Genomic DNA, 7,848 nt, shown 5'->3' on the forward strand with positions numbered 1-7,848 from the left:
TCTTGTTCTGTCCTGTACTGTTCTATCCGGTCATTGCTGTTTTACGAATCAAACACACCCTAATATTATAACAAAGGCCCCCCTTTTAACAAATGATCTTCTTGACAACTCATTCACACTTTTTGACAATATACACCAACTAAAAATTGTCACTCGCTACTTAGAGTACGAAAAGTACTGCTCACATCCTAGAAAGCGAGAGGGTTAGTTTGGTCATTTGAGGCTAACGATATCTGGGGGTGCGAAAAAATGGATTCTAAACATATATTATCACATGTTCAACACCAAAAAATTTTCTTTTTGAAAAAGAGGACAAAGCCCAACCAACTAACCAACATTTGATTCAGATCCTCTCCTATACTAATTGTAACTATTGGATCTCTGTTGTTGTTTTTCTATCCGGACCAATTTATTTTTCTTTATAATCTCAACCATTAGATTAAGGTAGAAGAGATGGTAAAACACATTAAGACATAAGGGGATACAAACTCACAAACGTTTCATTGTTTTATTTTTGTTTATTTTATTTATTTATTATTAGTTTTTGTTTTATTATAAAGTTTTTTTTTTAAAGATATAGTTGGTTAGTAATTAGGAGATTAGTTAGTAGTTTGTTGATCCCTATATATAGGCTTTGATGTAACATTTTACACTTGCTTTTCTCATTAGTAATATTTTTCCTTGGTCAATATTACACACTTTTGAGCTATTTTCTCTTCTTTTCCCATAAATGTCGTGTTTCTTAACATTTTTAAAGTGAGTAGATATGCATTGTCGATGTAAATGAATTTTATACTAAAAATTCAATTACATGATTTATTATTTTGTATCATATCATTTAAGTGGGACAATTATTTGATATTAGTTGATTGAGTAGGATGATACAATATAATATAATTTATCGGGAGGAGGCTGAAAACCACACTTAATGACAAAACTGATCCCCGAACCAGATTCAACTGGTGGTGAAAGACAAAAAAATAAAATAATTAGTTGATTGGTAAAATTATTTTACACAATTTGTAAAAAAAAAAATTATCCGTTTTTTTCGGATTTTTTTAAGTGTAGAAGCTAAATTTTAAAAGACATCGTTGCAATTATATGACCATGTAAAATTATTTTATATCTTTAATGGAAAGATTGAGAATATTATACTCCAAATCAACAATGTCAAATATTACAAAAAATAATATCTTTAATGCATATCCAATTTTCCTTTTAAATGGAGTACTAATAAATATCCTTAATTACAAAAAAGAATAAATTTTTTAGTCAAAACAATAAAAAAAATAATCAATTTTTTTTAACCACCGTATCTTACCTTACTTTACTGAAAGGGTATATACATATTATTATTGTGCTACCCTCTTTTCTTCTACAACACTCTCACTCTTCATTCTCAATAAATCTTGGCGGCTTCAGAGCCATATTAATCGCAATTTTTCTCATCTTCTTCTTCCAGAAACAAACCCTTCGATTCAACACAATGGTTAGTGTTTGTTTCTTTTTTTTTGTTTTTTATTTTTTGAAATTTGCCTACCAATGTTTTTTTTTGGTAAATAACGTACGAATGATTACGAACAATGAATGAGTTTGTCAACAACAAAAACAACAACATTGTACTTAATATACAAGGAATTTTAAGAATGTTTTTCCTTTTGTCTATTTTTTGTTAACTTTTTGTAAGTTAATTTTGGTAAAAATATGTTTTTTTTTTTGTGAATTCTGAATTAGGGTAAATGATGTATGCATGATTAAGGGGTTTAGAAAAGGGTTTTAATGGTGAAAGTTTTATTTTTTAAATTCTGTTGTTAATCTTGATTAAGAACATTGAACATTGATTTGAATGTGTCTGTAAAGTTAGCATTGTACTTTGTGGTTTTTGTGTAATCTATAAAATCAAATTAGATATTGAAATTGGAATTTTAAAAAGGTTTCTATGTCGTTAAAGTTTCTTGTTTGGTTTCAATATTATATTGATTTCATGAAATCTGAATGAACATGATATCAATCTATGTACTGTATCATGAATCAATTGTTTCGAATGCTTAAGATGTTAACTAAAAGGCATGATTGGTTTTATATCTAACACACTGCTTCATGTTTGAATGATTTTTTTTTTTTTTTTGCAGAATGGAAATTTTCGAAACAGTTATAGAGGTGGTTGGAATGGTACACCATATGACAATTACAGGCGGGAACAGTTTAACTACAATTACCAAATTCCTCATGATTGGCGTTTCTACTATGCTCATGATATGCACTTAACATATCAGACGCCGGCACACTACTATCCTGATATGAGGCCTTTACCGTATCAAGTGCCGGCACACTATGCTGGTAACAGTCACTTAACACATCAAAGGCCGCAACACTATGCTGATAAAAGGCACTTATCGAAGCAAAATCCGAAACACTCTGCTGATAAAAAGCCTCTGCCACAACAAACGCCCGAAGACTTTGCTGATAAAAAGCTCTCACCGCATAAAAAGCCGGAAGACTTTGCTGATAAAAGGAACTTACCGCATCAAAAGCCAGAAGACTATACTGATAACAAGTGCTTACCGCAACTATGTGAGCAATCAACGAAGCTTAAAACTTCAAAAGAACATCATGTGATTCAGAATTGTGCTTTGAAAAGAAATGATCAGCCGAACTCAATCTCAATGGACTTGCATTCCATCGCTGGTTCTAATACTAGTGCCTTGACTAAAGATACATGTTCCGGTTCTGATGCAATAGGAATAGCACCCCCACAAGGTCCTATGACTTCTCAAATTAACTCACAGACCAAAGTAAAAGAAGGGAAACAACATCATGAGGAGGTTCAGAATGGTGGTGTCAAAGACTGTGCTGCTAAGAAGTGCTTACCACGTCAAATGCCAAAACCAACTATTCCTTCTGATAAGAAGTGCTTACCACCTCAAATGCCAAAACCAACTATTCCTTCTGATAAGAAATGCTTACCACCTCAAATGCCAAAACCAACTATTCCTTCTGACAAGAAGTGCTTACCACCTCAAATGCCAAAACCAACTATTCCTTCTGATAAAAAGTGCTTACTACGCTGTGAAATTTGTCATGTTACGATTTCTCCCAATTGTGTTGAACAGCATAATAATGGAAGGAAACATCGAAGAAACTTAAAATCAAAGGAATGTAAAATTTCAAAAGGAGAAGTGAGTGGACATATTCAAAATTCTCAGATGAATCCGGTCCTTCAACCTAAGGAAGTTCCAAAATCTATGAAAGATGGGCGCCCTGTTGAAAATATGAGTCAATTCAGGTGCAAGGAAGTTCCAGCTGAAGGATGTAAGAAACTCGAGGATCAAGCTGTTGCAAAGGATCAAATGCCAAAACCAACTATTCCTTCTGATAAGAAGTGCTTACCACATCAAATGCCAAAACCAACTATTCCTTCTGATAAGAAGTGCATACCACATCAAATGCCAAAATCGACCATTCCTTCTGATAAGAAGTGCTTACCACCTCAAATGCCAAAACCAACTAATCCTTCTAAGAATAAGCGTGTACCACTCTGTGAAATTTGTCATGTTAGGGTTCCTTCCAAGGATATCGAACTGCATAATAATGGAAAGAAACATCGAAGAAACTTAAAATCAAAGGAATGTAAAATTTCACAAGGAAAAGTGAGTGGACTTGCTAAAAATTCTCAGATGAATGCAGTAGTTCAACCTAAGGAAGTTCCAAAATCTATGAAACTTGGGCGCCCTGTTGAAAATATGAGTCAGTTCAGGTGCAAGGAAGTTCCAGCTGAAGGATCTAAAAGGAAACTCGGGGATCAGACTGTTGCAAAGGATCACGGTTTCAAGGTAAAGAAATTGAAAAATGAGTCTCCTAGTTTCATGAACAAGAAAGTTCCAGCCGAAAAAAGGAAAGTCAGTGATAACACTGATGCAAAGGATCATGATTCCAACCCTGAGATTGGAGAAACATCAGGAGCTAAGTACATGAAGATGAATAGTGGGATAAGAAGGCCTGTGAAATCATCAAAATCTGAGTCTCCACATGTTTCAGCCTCACTGTCTAAAGAGTCCAAAGGCAAAGAACATCAGAAGTTTCAAAAAACCGTGGAAAAGAATGATCAGCCACAATCAACTCCGGTTGAGTTGAATGCCTCAGAAGGCTCTAATAGGAAAGAATCTACGAGTTGTGATTTTGCTGCAATACCACTACCACAAGTACCTATGAATTGTCCGGTATTCACACCATCACCAGCAGTGGAATCAAGTATTAAACCCTCAATTCAAACTGATTCACAGGTCGAAGTAGAAGGCAAAGAACATCACGGCGTTCAGTATTGTGGTGTCGAAACAAATGATCAGCCACAGTCAATCACAATGGAGCTTCATGCCAATGGAGGATCTGATATTAATACCTTGATCAAAGAAGATACATGTTCTGATTCTGGTGCAATAGTAATAATTCCATCACAATCACCTATTGCTTCTCAGGTGGCCACACCAGTAGCAGCAGTTGAATCAAGTTATGAACCCGAAAGTCCACAAGTTAAACAAACAGAAATGTCAGACGACAAAGTTCATAATGAGATTCAGGATCATACTGTTGATTCAAATGATCAGCAACAATCAATCTCAATGGAGTTGGACGACCCTGCTGGTTGTATGACTAACACTCAAACAGAAGTTGTGAATTCTGATTCAGCAGTAACAGGAATAGTTATAGACCCACTTGCATATGCACTGCCAGATGCAGTATGGTCAGGTTTTGAACCCCTAACTGATACTGAAATAGAACCTCAAGTATCGGAAGCCGTAGTATATAATGAGAGCCACCAACCTATCGACGAAATAGATATTGAACTGCCACCATCAGTTTCAATGGAGATTGATGCCGCTTCGGAGGTCAGTACTGAAACCGAAACTGCAGATGGAAGTCCTCAAGCTGAAGTGGAGATGGATGTTCTCGCTGATGAGTTGGGGATAATTCAGTTGCCTCAGGTGTCTGTTTGTCTTACATGTGGTGATGAAGGCTTTGAAGAGGCAATATTATATTGCTACAAATGTAAAGGTTATGCCATCCATAGGTACTTGTTACTTGCTCTTTCCATTCCATGTACTTGTAGCAAATTTTAATCACTTTTCTATGCTGCAAATTTACGATGCCATTTTATGAAGTTGTAGTTTCACGTTCGTAAATACATTTTGACCTTATACACCTCAATGTGTCATTTTCAGGTATTGTTTAGACGGGCCTGTGATTTTTACAGACGAAGTTATTTGGTTTTGTGCGGATTGTGAAGAAGCGGTAATAGACACAGATTATCCTGATCAAGTCACTTCAGATTCAGAAAAAGGTAAAGTTGATTGCAGCGACAGATGTGTGACGGTTGTTGATCCACAACCTATTGCTGATCCAACCTGGAGGTAAGAAACTTGTTTTGTAACTTCTGTTACCGACTTTTCGGTATTCAGTGAATTCAATGAATTTTTTGTAGCTTTAGGTCAAAAGCGTTGTCTGAATTTGAATTTTGTGGATAATAGGGGAAGTTTGCAGGTTTGCCACAAAAGCGATGATAAAATCACTAGACTAATGGCCCATTTGTCCACTTTAGCATGCCCTAAAGTTCTTGAGGAGACAAGACATCTCCCTAACGTGCTTTATGGAAACTTGCTTCAAAGATCAGCTGTGTGGCCTGCAAGCTTCACGAAATTTGGAACAAATAATCTGAGCATCGGCCTTTATTTATTTCCTCAGAATGAAAGGTGAATTTGGCACAAACTTTAGAACATGTTTGATTTGATAAAAGTTTTGTTTTTATTTCTTGTTTATAGAAATTTTACTTTTATATTTATTTTCAAGTATTTGTATAATTAAGACATAAAAAACAATATTTTTATGCACCGTCAGTCTGAACTAGATCCATACTGACATTCGATAATAATTCTCTATTTTGCCTCATCAATCCACTTTTGTAACTGTTTTTTAAAATTGATGGATGTCAGTGTAAAATTAAGTTACACGGACAGTTATGTTATGTCCACTATATGATAGCCTCTATATGATATATCCATGCTCATATTCAAATGAGTATTGAATTTAATATTATGTTTTTTTACAGCGCTGAGAGATATTATGACCAACTAGTTGATGAAATTATTTCCAACGACCTTGCCATAAGTGCTCAGTTTGAAAAATCTGAGCTTTTAATTTTTGCTTCTACAATGCTTCCAAGCCAATATAAGAGTGAGTTACATTACATTACATATATATACTGTTTCTTCATTTAAACTTCGTTGTTGGTTAATTGTGTCTAAATTTGAGTTACTAATTTTGCAGGATTTCAATCAAAGTATTACTTGTGGGGAATATTTAAAAGAAAACAAGCAGCAAGCACCATCAAAGATTCATGATTCTGGTTCTGTAAATGATGCTAGTGTCTTAACATGACATTAGTCTTTTGAGATATTCTTACTTAGTGGTGTTCTTTGTAATGTGTTATCTAACGAGGATGGGCTCAAACACAAAAAGAGAAGGGCAAACTTTAAAATGTTAAATCTTTGCATATTGCATCTGTTCTGGTTTTTGCTTTGTAATAAGGTCGGTATAAGAATTGCAGCGATGTTCCAAAAGTGCGGCGGTTGGGAAACGGGAAGTGTTATAGGATTGATTCACAGTTGCAGAATGTTGTGTGTGCTGTTTTCTTGTCAAGTATCGTCGTAGTGGTTGTATCTCATAATGCCTTGTCCGGAAGTCTCGGGTCTGAAGCTAGTTATGCTTCTCGCGCCCTTGATTTGTTAGTGGCATTGGCGAGAGATCCCATTGCCGGCGCGTAGTTGGTTCGAAAGTGGCGTGTTCTCGTTTCAGGCTGCGTGTAAATGGGTGCTTCAGTATCTGCTTGGCTGCTTCGCAAGTAGTGTTCAAATCGTTTGCGACACGGCAAGGGATCCCAATATGCTGCATAGAGTGGATGGGTTCACTGAGTGCTCTGCTTCAGGGCCTTCTGGTGTGGAGCTGTTTGTCGTTTTTTCATATGCAGGCATGGCTAATTGGTGTTTATCAGGTGCCGTCCTTTGGAACTGGTGTGCAGCTACTGTCTAATGAGTCTTAATATAATAGTGTTGCTTCATACCTTCTGTGTAATTGTACTGGTGTGGTGCATATAGCTTTTTGTGTAATGAGCTTCAATGAAATTATTAAAACTTGTGGTGCATATAGCTTTATCAATGAATTAATTAAAACTTGTCAATGAAGTCTGCATCTTCAATGAAATTATTAAAACTTGTCATTTTCTCTTCAATAAAATTATTTAAAAGAAAACAAGCAGCAAGCACCATCAAACAAGGTTGTTAGAATTGAGTTTTTACGTCAACTGATTTAGTTTAGGTGGAATCGAAACGTAAACTCAACTCGTATACTCGTAGAGTTTATGTCATATATATTTCTGATATTAAGAATTTTATTTTTAGTCTAGAAATTTAAGTGTGATGAATATTAATTAAAGAAAATATAAAAAAATTAATATATTATTTATTTTCAATTAAAAAATCTATTTTAAATATTAGATAATTTACATTCAATTGATTTTCTCTAATTCACATTAATATATCTTGTAAAGAATAATATATCTTTTATTTTTTTTTTCATGTATTAAATATGTCTCTTTAAATTATGCATGTGTCATGTAAGAATGACTATTATATATGATAGAAATATAAAGTGATTGTATTGTAAATTTTAACCCCTGTTATTTTATTTTTATGAAACCCCTATTACATTTATGTATCCATTATTTATCAAATAACTTATTATATTTAGATTGCATAAAATTTTGTACTCCCTCCGTCGCTAATTATAAGCAACCTT

At 34.5% G+C, this 7,848-nt stretch overlaps 1 pseudogene; it reads left to right on the forward strand.

Annotated features, from left to right (window-relative positions):
- The first annotated feature begins 1,334 nt into the window (after positions 1 to 1,334).
- On the forward strand, positions 1,335 to 7,235 carry LOC123893858 (annotated as a pseudogene).
- Positions 7,236 to 7,848: the final 613 nt, after the last annotated feature.

This window comes from Trifolium pratense, linkage group LG7 (genome assembly GCF_020283565.1).
Source record: "Trifolium pratense cultivar HEN17-A07 linkage group LG7, ARS_RC_1.1, whole genome shotgun sequence".
Taxonomy (NCBI): domain Eukaryota; kingdom Viridiplantae; phylum Streptophyta; class Magnoliopsida; order Fabales; family Fabaceae; genus Trifolium; species Trifolium pratense.